Source organism: Athene noctua, chromosome 12 (genome assembly GCF_965140245.1).
Source record: "Athene noctua chromosome 12, bAthNoc1.hap1.1, whole genome shotgun sequence".
NCBI classification, from domain to species: domain Eukaryota; kingdom Metazoa; phylum Chordata; class Aves; order Strigiformes; family Strigidae; genus Athene; species Athene noctua.
The window spans coordinates 3102280-3115106 of NC_134048.1; the positions used below are offsets into that span (position 1 = coordinate 3102280).

At 49.0% G+C, this 12827-nt stretch overlaps 1 protein-coding gene across 3 annotated transcripts in view; it reads right to left on the bottom strand.

The window, feature by feature from the left end:
- The window catches only part of PSD2 (pleckstrin and Sec7 domain containing 2), a 68898-nt gene extending 57199 nt beyond the window's left edge, over positions 1–11699 (bottom strand). For all 3 annotated transcript variants that reach the window (XM_074916079.1, XM_074916077.1, XM_074916078.1), the window contains exon 1: positions 11482–11699. The gene's annotated coding sequence lies outside the window, so the exon portion shown is untranslated. The remainder of the gene's footprint in view (positions 1–11481) is intronic.
- Positions 11700–12827: the final 1128 nt, after the last annotated feature.

The window sequence follows — 12827 nt, forward strand, 5'->3', positions numbered from 1 at the left end:
CGCTCCTCTGTGAAGGGTAAGGTCTATGTTCATGCAGGCGGACTGGCAAGTCCTTCATCCATAGGGAACCATCAGGAACAACCTGATGGCATTAGTGTGAATGGGACAGTCACTATGGAAGCTAGAGGACCAGAGAGAGGATCTTCCTTGGAGGAAGAGGACAACAAGCATTGGGGATGTCATTATATACATCTACAGACACCTCACAAGGTATGCCTTTCCATCCTGGACCATCTCAAAAGAAAAAGGAATAACCTTCAGTCTCTTCTTTGTGAGGAGGGGAACTAGGCTCCTTTGGCAGAGAGGAACAGTCCTTGTTTCACTAACAAAGACTCAGCCCTGGCCTCTAAACAGCTACCCCTGCTCTATCAATCAGGCATGTTTTCCTCTTGTCAGCACTGCTCTGCAGTCTCCAGGCCACACCAGCACACCACTTTGGTCCCCATGTCCTTGAGACTCCTATGTAGACTGGTTCAAGACTGTTAGATGCTACTAAGTGCCACCAAGCCAACCTGGCCAACTTGAATTTCCAGCTGGCCACCAAACCAAGAGCATTGGTACCAAGGCATCCATGACTAGGTAGCACATATCTTGACTGCTGTTCAGGCCCAGAAAGCATCAAGTCTCGAAAAGACGTCTGGAGAAGGCCAGGAAATTGTCCAAATAGGACTAAGCCCTCCAACTGACTTCAGCAAGCAAAGCCTAAAATGGGATCAACTAGTGTCCACTTTGGACCTAAGGTGAGACAACCAAGCCCATCTGTGAGGGAAACAGTTGGTTAACTCTCACAGCAGTGGGGATTTTCTATTTTCATCCCTGTGAAGGAAAGAAAGAACAGCTTCCTTCACCTGAATCAGACTGAGATGCACTTATTTGGCTTGAGAACACAGACTCAGCCAAGGTTTTCTGACAGCCAACAGGGCTGAATCTTCACTGCCTAACATTGCAGGGTGTCAGGGCATGAAACGTGGCATTTCCACTGAAGCCAGCTGCTCCACTTGGGCATGTTTGCCCAGAGGACCTGCAAGGAGCAGCCTGAGAAAACAAGATCTAATATGAAGGGACTTTAATAAGTGACCAGGACCAAATCAAGACATTTGGGAAGCAAACTGGAGACAGGAAGCGACTACAGGGGAAGAGAGAGGACAGTGCTCTAGGAAAATCATCTCCTCTCAGACTAGGATGTGAACATTAGCCCTTTCCCTAGTGAATACTCAACTTATAAGCTCACTAGTTCTGCAGAAGGCCATTTTTTCTTTGGTTTAGCCCAAAAATTCCACCTTCCCTTTCAAAACTGCAGGAAACATTCCTACAAAGGAAGTGTGGGTTAAATAAATTCTCCTCTTCCAAATGTAAACAGATGATCACTGAATTTCTGAAAACTGTCTATTGGCTGTAGAGCACCAAGGAGGCATTGACAGTTTATCATTCTTCCACCTTGGAGGAGTCATGCTTATACTGATTGCTGGCAAAAGTGTATGTCCTTTCCCCCAGGATCTTGAGTGAAAACTTAAGAAGAAAGATCTGGGGCCCACCTACATTTCTGATTGGTGTATCACACCTATGTAATAATGTGTTGCCTGTCTAGCTCAGTCTCTCAGACTGCAGTCTGCAGGGTGCAGAGTCAATGAAATGACTGAAAAGATAATTGCATATTTATTTCCAGAACTTACAGACTGGGATGGAGCCACTAAAAGAAAAGCAGGATTTCACTGCTCCATTAAGATGTGGTTAAGTTATCATTATCTTTTAACATGGCAACAGGAGATGCTAGTCAGAACTTGACTGTACCAGAACTTGCTGGAACACATGGGAAAGCACTTTGAATGGGACTCATCTACCCACATGTAGACGTCTCCAGCTGAGCTCAGACCCCAGGCCCTCTTCAGAGTCAGCAGAAAGACTGCATCTGATCTGTACTAGAAGTCTGCGTTACAACCGGAAAAATACACTTTGGTGTTCACTGGCTAGCAAAATACACTCTGGTGTTCAGAGCCTGGGACAGCAATCTCAGCTGCTGATGTCTATGTTGCAGACACCTACTTTTAGAAGATGAGCCTCCCGCCCAGCACTGCTGACCATGTTTAAGCTGCAAACACTTCTCTGCACGCAGCGCTCCACAGACAGGCTTCTGCTTTTACAGTGCAGCTAATGACTAGGGAACACACCTTCCTGAAACCTGCAAGGCTGCTTCTTCCTCCTCACAGACAGTTCAAAGCAGATCCAGCTTGCATTGCTGCGTTTTCATTTTGAGAAAACAGGTGCTTCAGAAAGAATCAGTGAGATTTTTTTTTTGAGTAAGTTTCTCCATTTTTGGAACAGTTGATTTTGTGAGGACCCTGAGAGCAACAGCCCCCAGGAACATCACTTTCTGACACAACCAGAACTGGCTTCCCTAAACATGGATGCATGAGCATCATGAAATGTTGAAGCTGACTCGTTCTGAAAACTAAGTTGCCCAGAAAGTAATACCAAGTACCTGATGGAGCCATTTTGCAGCTTCTGTGCAAAGGCTTGATCTGCCCTTAATGGATGTGCTGGATAACCACCCCAATAGGAATGTGATTTTCCTGATGAAGGACTATAGCTCTAATAGGCATGCTCCTACACTAATGTAAAGGTGCCTTATAAAGGCAGGGCTGTTTCTTCTCCTCAAAGGAATTATAAGAAGAGCAAAAAGCACTATCAGGTTGACATAATTGCATCAGGACAGTGCACTGTTTTAACTATACCTGCTCTAGGAGCCAGAGGATCTCCCAGTCTCCCAACCCTGCACTAGGTCTTGTGACAAGGCTACAGAAGAGTTGCTACACCAGACTGCATTAGGTCATTTTGCCTCTTAGTGGGCTTTTTTAAAGTACAGAGTTCTCTGGGCTTTTCTCCTGCTCCTTAGACATCATTACATTTAGGCATCAGACAATGATTTTGGGAACAGATGAATTACATCCTGGACTGAGTCTTCACTGATGCACAGAGAGGCCAGAGGGGCCTGCCAAAAGTAAGTGTGTTGTAAAGATGAAATAAAGGTTCAGGAGATGAATGCTGTTCAGCCTGGTTCATCAGATGACCCAGTGACATAGTGGCACAAGAGGAGTGGCAGTTAAGCTTGCTGTGGAAACATGCAGCCTGAGACAACTGTGCAAGCTGGACATCTTATGACTGAGACTGGGAATCTCTGATTTTTATAGCATGCAAAATTAAAGGGACAGTGTCACCAACGTGCACTCCTTATGGTTTGCTGTTATCTGGAGAGCAGTGGATTCCCTACCATTTTGCTTGTGTTTATAAAAAAAATCTAGGTCATTAAAGCACAGGTTTCTGCTAGAGGGTCGTTCCCTAGATCTACCAGGACCTGCTATAATTTTTATGGCCTCTTTCCTTCTCTCTTGGTCTGATGACAGTAATAGTAACACATCTGCATTTTAGGTGTTGCTATCATGCTGTGCTTTTGCTGTGATACTGCACATACAAGTCTCCGGCATTTCACCTAGGGTTGTTACTCTGCTCCCACGCAGCTCTGGTCCAACACTCCACCAGGCAATGCAGAGCCACCTCCTTGACATCGTCACAGTTCCCACACTGGGTGCACATGGGAAATCCAAACTTCCTGAAGCCACATCTGAACACCCAGCTAGCACAGAAAATTGAAAAGACTGCAGAGGAAGCCTGAAAAACACCAGAGCTCAGAGTGGCAAACGAAGGCAGCTCCAAAAGTTTGGAATAAAAATCTCTTGCTCTTTTAAAACAATCTTATGATTTGGCAGTGAGGGATAATGCCCATCCTAGTGTCCCATGCCTCACACTGCAAGGTGCCGTGCCAGAGGCAGTCCTAGCTGGACGTGCACTGCGCTCGGGTGCACGTCATGGACACTGGAAAGCACCTGCAGGAGCAGGCACTGCCCCGGGCAAAAGTGGTACATGATGGGCTCCATGGCTGCGGTGGGCATGGATGCTCCTCGGGGGTTGGCAGCTGCCCATGAGGAGCAACCAAGGGCAAGGACCCCCCAGTGGAGGGGAGGAGGAGGGGTGCAAATTAAAAGGTCATACTTTATAATAAAGCACATTTGTAAATAGTTAATAAAGGGCTAATAAATTATTAGCAGAGGCTTTCAATACCTTGCAGATAGGCACTTCTGTGCACCTCAGAAATTCTCCCTGTAACACAGGATGAGCTGTGTCTTAAAACTGCTCATTACCTGCCTTAATCCATTCAAAACAACTTCAAATTAAATGGAGCCTAAAACCGAGGGCTGGACTGACAGGCAGGTGGGATGTTTTTTTGTTTTGAAAGGCTGGGCTCAAGACATCCCAGATGAGAGTGGCCATGTGCCCCAGCTCCTGCCTGGCTGGGGGGCACAGGGAGGCTGACAAGGCTGCGGGTTTAATGACAAGTAGGGGCAGCAGGTCTGGGAGAGAGGAGGCTTCATTTCTCAGGGCGGGAAGGAGCAGAGCGGTAGGGCATGGCATGGACAGCTGCAGAAAGAGTTTCTTGGTAGCAGTGGCTCTTCAGGTGACCTGAGCCCCCCCACCCCCAGCCCTACCAGCACACTCCTTGGCAGGGGCTCACGGCTGGGCCTGAGAGCAAAGGACACTGCAGACCAGCAGTGAAGCCTTGGGGTTTGGGACCCTAAACGCACCCCATCCCAGCTCAGCCCAGTACACCCCAGCCCAGTCCAGCACTCCAAAGTCCAGACAGGGAGTGGCTGAGGGTGTCTCAGCTCAGCAGCTCCCACACCCCATCCCAGTTCAGGGAAACAGGCCAGATGTGGGTCAGGAACACCCTGTTTCTGCTGCCATGTCTGTCACTGGCTCGCTGCTCAGGGCAAAGACAGACAGCAGCACTAGGCAGGGGTCAGGGCAGCGCAGAACCAGCCAGTCCCTCTGTGTGGCCACCCAACAAAGGCCACCGTCAGGCCACAGTGAGGCCATGGGCCAACTGTACCATGCACACATCCCACCAGCCCCTAGGAAGGACCCATCAAAGGAAATTGCCTCAGCTGCTGCAGCAAATTACGTCTCTCTACTTCTGGGAGGAAAACCAACCCTGTGATTATTTGCTGCCTCAGTTTCCACACCTATGCAATGGAGAAAGCTGCCTCCTGGGACCTGGGGAAGAAAGAGAGCTTTAACGGAGAGAGAATACCAAGAGACCTGGATAAACAGCCTTGAAAGGACACAGGATTCCCTTTTCTCAAAAGGCAGGTTAACACTCCCAGCTGCAGGCAACCGGCTCCTGCTTCAGCAAGCTCAAGACTCTGGTGAGGGGTGGCTCAAATAGCTGCCTTTGTCTGGTGTTTCTAACTTATGAGATAAAACCTAAATACTCATTAAAGCTGCATTTGGAAGAAACCTCATCCTCAATTACAAAAATATTTCTTTTTTTCTATGAGTCTGAAGCCTTTGGGGCCTCATAATCTAATTAAATAAAGCTTTCTCACTTTTCTCTTGCCTGCTCCCCTAGCTTCTGTTGTACCAGCAAAGACAAATACATATTTTTAATTTAGCAGAATCCCCCTGCAACATGTAACCCCTTCTGGCCAGAAACCACCTCTGTTCCCCCTGTGCCTGTGTCCGGCTTGGGTAGGCTGTGTCCATAGCCTGGCTGCTTTTATTCCTAGAAAGTGCCTGAAATACCAGGGTCCTAGTCCGCCTCGATCCACTTCCACTCTCTGGGTACCCAGTGCCCTTTTGAGAAGCAAACATGCAGAGCCTGGCAGGAGCAGAGCCTCACATAAGGTAAGCTCTGAGTTGGGAGTGGTGCAGATCACATCCAAGTCTGCAAAATCCATCTGCCAGGACGTGTGGTGGGAAACAACACTGCTTCAGGACATGCAACAGGGAGAGGCTGTGGGTGGACTGAAGAACGTGCCATCCTCTCCTCCTGTATGTGTCCAACACCAGCCAACATCAAGTGGCCCTGAACAGAGTGGGCAGAGACCTCTGCAAGCGGGACTGGGGCTTGCTGTGGAGGACGTTACAGTCAGCAGGTCCTGTTTTGTGTAGAGCAGCATGTAGATGTTTCTCCAAGCTGGTCTCAGACCATCCAGCTCCAGATCAGGTGCTGGAAGGAGGTAAGAAGGTACCACAGGGAACTTCCTCTCCGCCTCATGAGGCTCTTTCCCAGAACCATGTGAATTTTTTTGGAAAAATTGTTCACGGGCCAAAAATTGCAATTATAGGTCACCTAAATCTTACCTAGATTTGTGATGTGTTTGTGCTGAAACCACTGAAGAGCTGGATTTAAAAAAAAACTCAAAGCGAGAAAAAAAATGTTGCAAGAACTGAGCTTTATGCTTTGACTTTGGAGCATGTAAGCAAATACAGAAAAGAAAAATTGAAAACAAAATTTGAAACCCTTCAAATTGGTATTACAGCATTTCCTTACAATATTACACTTTCTTAAGGATTTAAAATAAAAAAGTATTTGCGTCAGATTTGTTTTCATATACCAAGAAAATAATAGAGAGACAACTGTCACACAGAGGAGGAGAAGCTAGAGAGGTAGCTGAGTTCACATCATTTTCTCTGGGTTTTTCAGTACAGTTGGTGAACTGTAAGCGTATCAGTCACCTGGGTCTGATGTAAGTTTTTCTGCTCGATGCTGATCTGGAGAGCTCAGAGGCACATGCTCCACCTCCCAAAAAGGGGGCAGCACAGGGATTTACTCTCCTAATGCAGACCTGCAGGTTTTGTCTTTTGAGGGGGGCTGCTGGTTCTCCATGGCAGAGCCACAGAAAGGCCACAGAGGGATGAGGACCTCAGCTGCATTGCCTGGAAGGGAGATACAGAATGGGAAGTGACCGCACAAGCCACCAAATCCAGCTGTGAGCCCCACAGTCCATAAAACACTTCATCCAGAAGATCACAGAGTGGTCCTGTCCCCAACACACTTCCTGCCACACTCACTACACACTTAAACTCCAGGAAACCAAGGAGCTCCATGATGCTAAGGTGTCTCAGCTGGAGAGCAGAAGATACAAAACCAGTGGTCTAGCACTTTGCCACAGTGGGGCCTTTGGGAGATGATCCTAGGAACCAAACCACGCCCCATGCTGTAGAGGAAGGCAGAAAATCCTGGGATGAATCCCATGCCCATCCTGCTTGAAAGGAAACATTGCCCCTTCCCTGAGCCCTGATGAGGCATCTCAAGACAGCTGGCAACAACGGGGCATCCCACCAACGTTACCTTTGCTGGGAGCCATTCAGGATGCCTCAGAGAAGAAGAGGACCTAGGATGAGATGGAGCAATGCCTTCCTGAGCTGGTGGTACCACAAAGGGGACACCCTGACCAGATTGCATGGGACACCTCAAAGTGGCACTGGGAGGCGCCTTCAGGTGTGGCCTTTTCTGGGTCCCAGTGCAAACATGACTCCTGCCTAGGACATGGGGACACACTGTTCCTTCAGACAACCTACAGCAGACAGCCTGAGCCACCTGCCAATTCTGCCTCCTCCACAGCCACCAGCCAGGCCCTTTAAGACTGGCTCATGTACCACAGAGATGAAAAACCATGAGGGAAGGGTGTGGGTTGATGAGAAGGAGAAAGAGAAAGAAGTGGAGGACATGTAAGCAGTGGTGGTGAAGACAGGTAACAAACCATGTGCCCAGTGCCAGGCTGAAACCCAGGGCCCAGAAAAAGCATGGAGAGCACAAGTAGGGGCTCGAGCTCAGCTGCACTGTCTCTGCTCAGGCTGCAGCTCCTTATGGTTCTCTGGCCCTGCCTGGTGCAAGTGAGGGAGCACTGGAGCTGCTCCAGTGACAGGAGCAGCATTTGCTCTAACAAAGGAATCACTAGTGTCCCTACCTGGGACTTGACCAGAACTAGGTGCTGCCCATGGTCAGCAGGGTCAGCCATGTTATGGACTGCAGGGAAGGACCTCCCTGAGCATCTCAGCCACTCATCTCCTGGAGCTCCTGCAGGAGGACAAAGGGACCGCAGTGAGGATGAAGAGTCAGGTGGCTACTGTCCAGGTTGGACAAGTGCCTCTCCACCAGTGAGCCCAGCCTTCCAGCCACCTCCCTGGAGCCACAGAGGAAATGAGGGAGGGAGCCAGGACTGACCCTGGCCCTCTCACCTATGATTTCTGTACCATAACCATCACAGAGAAGCATCAAGAGCCTCATGTGCAGAAGGTATCATTTCTTTGACCCATCTGACCACTGAGAGCCTGGATGCACTGATCCTCACATGGACTCTGTCCCAGCACATTCCTGGGAAAGCCATTTCCCTGCTGAAAGAGTGAGGAGGCCGTTTTCACCCTCGGCAAATGTGGCAAGGAGATGTCTCCATGGCAGAGACTTTGTCAACTAGCAGAGCAAGCAGCAACCTCAAGAGATGTGGCCATTTACAGCAGCAGATCACCCACTCCAGTGACTGCTGGTATACAACCTCCAAGCAGGCTTTTCCCTCTGTGGGATTCACTCTGTCCATAGCCAGCACTTTGGTGGCAGTAGCAACAGCTCCCTCCCAGCCCAGAGAGCATCCTTCTGGCGACGCCATCAAACTGTGCAAGTCAGCAAGTCAGCAGGGCCATACACAGGTGTTCGAGCTGAACAGGCCTTTCCATTTTCTTCTAGGAACAAACACCAACGCCAGCTTTGGGCAGAACCACTGACACCACATAGGGCAACTCCACAGATGGAGAAGGCACTCCAGACTTCAAAGGAGACTTCACTTCAGTCCGTTTAACGTGGTAGCCTGACATACTCAGCACTGTGTGCCTCGTGGTGGGCACAGCACATACAGATCATGGCATGGGCTGAAGCTTGCGCCAACACCGGGTGGAGGGATCTTCACCAGTGAGAAAACCCATAGAGGAAGGGGACAAAAAAGTGTCAGATGATGGGATGGAGGGAAGAGAAGGAATGGAGCTATAGGTTGAACTCAAGAAGAGCAATACAGGGTATTACAGGATGGAAGATGAGCTGTGAGCAGCACCAGTGGGGAGAGTGGAAAGCCAAGACACCTGTAAAGGCTTCACACTCAGAGATGGATGCAACTATGAAAAGAAATATGATGGATACCTCCTGCCAGGAGCTAAGTCTTCAACTCCATGAAGAGCCATGTGCTGGATCTCACAATGAGGAAACCAAAGGGGGCTTCATTTCAGTTACCCTGTAGGTGGGGTCAGAAAAGAGTCCTCATCCTGCACACCACAGAAGCTGGTGTAAAACCGCTCAACTCCCTCTTGCTCTGATGAGTGGCTTCAGCAAAGAGTACCCTTATTCCATCCACCCAGCCTCCATGAACCAGTACTGCTTCCCATCACCACCACCCTCCCACTGCACCTACAAACAGGACCACACCATCTGGATACTGAATGGGCCTGGTGGTGAGAAAGAGGCCTGCTGGCAGAGCTCCTGCATCCTCTGCCCGATGCTGCCACTGTCACCTTGGCAAAGTCACTTGACCATGCCAAGCCTCAGTTTCCCCAGAGAATAATACAGCCATGTCTTAGGGTGGACTGAAGAGTGATAACACACTTAAACAGGAGGAAACTCAGTATTAATTCAGAACTACTTGGCTCCCAGCCTCACAGATCTAAGGGCATCTCCAGGGAAAACCTCCCACTTCAACTCCACTTGTACCTAACTTTTAGGGGGAAAGAAGAGACAAAATGAGAACCATCCATTTTGTGAATCAGCCATCTCTCAGACTTCCCCTCTGGGCTCAGCCGCCCACTTTCAGACTTTATCCATTGTTTGCTTGGACTTGTACAGGAAAAATCACGTTAAAGAAAATCCTAACTGAATCACACACTTTGGAGTGGTTGCAATGGACAATTTGACAAGGACATGGGGATTTAGCATATTTTTAATACAAAAATATCTAATGATAATATGCTACAATCCTGGCTAAAAACATCATCTACTGGCATGGGGGGAATTTAAGCCATAATACTAGCTACCAAAACGGAGGCCTGGAACTCCATGTAAATATCACCCTGATCCAACAGCTACAAAGCTCTGTTTATCCTAGGAATTAATTCTCTCTTATGTTTAATGATACAATTAGAGAAACACTGCCATTCTGATGGGCTTGTTTCCACCAGTGCTTTTTACTATATTTACATCCTCACAATAGGCTTGGTCTTACAGAAAAGGGTGAAAATGCATTTATGGAGACAATGCCACATGCATTCCCAAAGCATTTTATAGATGTAAAGTTAGGCTCCAAATCGCGCGTTTATTGTGTGAGCACACAATGAGCTCAGATTAAATATTGACTAAAGCCAGCCTAACACCCAAAATAATGAAGATGAGCACAATAGTGTGATTTACTCCCAGCTGCTAGAGAAATACACATCTGTAACATATAACGTGCCCTTCCCACAGATACACTCTTTGTATTCTAGCTAGCCTTAGGCAGGCAAATTTCATTCTCATAAATGATGGATTTTCTTTCCCAACTGCCAACACATTCATATCACCAGTTGCAAAGAAAACAAATATAATAACCAAAAAAAAGCGCCATTCCCCTGATACAGTGATGAGCAGGTGACTGGCTCCTTGTATCCTCAAAGTTGAGGCAGGAAAATGGAAGATAAACATGGCTAAAATCAGAGAATCATTTCCCTTTTGTCCCCCAGAGCCAGCAGAGAGGTGTGGGCATGGCAGGCATCTTTTTAGAAAGTACTCCCAGCCCTAGCTGTTCTCTGAAAACTATCTGTCCTTCTCATGCCTTCCTCCTCCCCAGACTTGTAAAAGAAATTCAGGGAGACGCAGATGCTAATACAACAATTACGATAATAACACAGCACCAACCAGGGGCAACACACACCCTTCACAGCAGCTCGACCTCTAAATCCTCTAATACAGTACTGCTTCATTCAAGATTAAAAGAAATTGTAACCTAGCACAGACAAAAAGACACAGGAGGCAAGGCAGGATCTCACTCAGCAGTGAAGCCCCACTCCAGTCCAGATGCAGTCATATCACTTCAGCTTCTCTGTACCATCTCCATGACAACCATGTAATTTGGATGCAATAACCACTGCTGAATTGATCTTTAAATGTAGCTTTGTTATAAAACATAATACTGAACATGTCAGGCTCAGGATAAAGAAAAGTAGCCCCCTACCAATGAAGACTGTGATTTAAGAGCCCCTCTTTAATTTTCAGCAGCTGAACAGTCTTGCTATTTCGATAATCGCATGGATGAACAGATTTTAAAATCACTAACAGCAAACACCATTTGTGTGTGTGTGTGTACAGCGTGCTGTAGTATAACATCTCGAACGAGACACCACACAGAGCTGGAAAATTGTGTCAATGTATATTCAGAGAATGGGCATCTTTCCACATGCACGCGCATGCACACACACACGTATCAGGAGGTTCAGTCTTTAGCAACTGAAGCATACAGCTGATGCATCAAATAATCCTAGTAAGAATCAAAACCGATATAACTAAGCAAAATAGGACAGGGGATCAATGTACCACATGACAATGAGAGCAGGGGAGCTCACATTTGCACTTACCTGAGCAACGAGCCGTTTATTTTTGGTTCCTTCACAAATGCAGCTCCCTTTTCTCTTCAACAATCCATGCAAAATAATCTGCAGTCCCACCGACGGAGGAGTGGTCCCGTCCCTCCCACTCCACCACCTTCCTAGACCTCCACGTTATTGGCTTCCTTCTCCCTTCCCTCTCGCTCTCCCTCTCTCTCGCTGGCGATGGTTACACCTCCCAGCCTTCCCCCAAGGTGTCAAGAGACTGCTGGGGATCCGGCAAGCGGGGTGGGAGGGGACAGGGAGAGGGGGAGGAGGCAGGCGGGGATGGTGAATGGACCCAGTGAAAGGATGGAATAAAGCCCTTGCTGGCGAAGCCCCCGGAGAAGCACACGGCAGGGGCAGACCTGCTGCTCGGCTGGGAGGCTCCGCTCAGGCTGCGCAGGAGCTGCCCACAATATCCCCAGGGGTTGTGGGGCTCGTCGCCCCACATGCGCCTGCAAAGCACAGGGGCACAGGTTTGCTCTCCGCCAGCAAATCGTCACCCTGCAAGCTGGGACTGGCTTGAAGTTTTGGGTTGAAATCCTGCCAAATACTGTCTTTAACAAGTGCTGCACTTCCATACACAGGCGTACAGCACTGGAAATGCTTCGAGGATCCACCCCAGTGCAGACCCCAGCGCTGCAGGTTGGCTGGCTCTGTGCCTCTGGGCACTCCCACCTGCTGCAGCCCCATCGCATCACATCCCATTGCAGCACATCCCACTGCATCGCCTTGTATTGCATCCCACCCCATTCCGCCCCATTCCACCCCATCCCATCCCATCCCATCCCACCCACCCCAGGGCTGAAGAGCCTTGCTGGCCAGCAGCAGCAGCACTGCCCATGTGCCTGCCTGCCAAACTTGCTCCAGAGCCACCCCAGCACAGTGGGCTGGGCCACACACCCGCTCACCATCACTGGGACCTTCTTTGGCAAGGCTGACGCATCTCCCTCCCGACAGCTCTTGCATGCGAAGGCAACAATTTTGCCTACGGGCTAACACAGGCACCTGGCTCATCGAGACAGCTGGGGATGCAGTGTGGGGTGGAGAGGCAATACAAGGCTTTAAGGGCCCCCTTACTTTACTTGCAGACACAGTGCTGTGGGGAAAACACTGCCTCTTGGCCATTTGATGGCTGTAATGTAACAGGGGTTTCTGTGGGCATACAGGTGAGAGGTGGTGGGTGCTCTCTGGTTCAAGCTGGCCAGCTGGAGCACAAGTGGCCAGCTGGGCAGCTGGCAGAAGCTGCCAGTGGCCAGCTACCAGGATCCTTCCCCTGGAGCTGGAATACACCTTTGCACTGGGATTGCCCACCTCTTGGCCACCCATGCGAC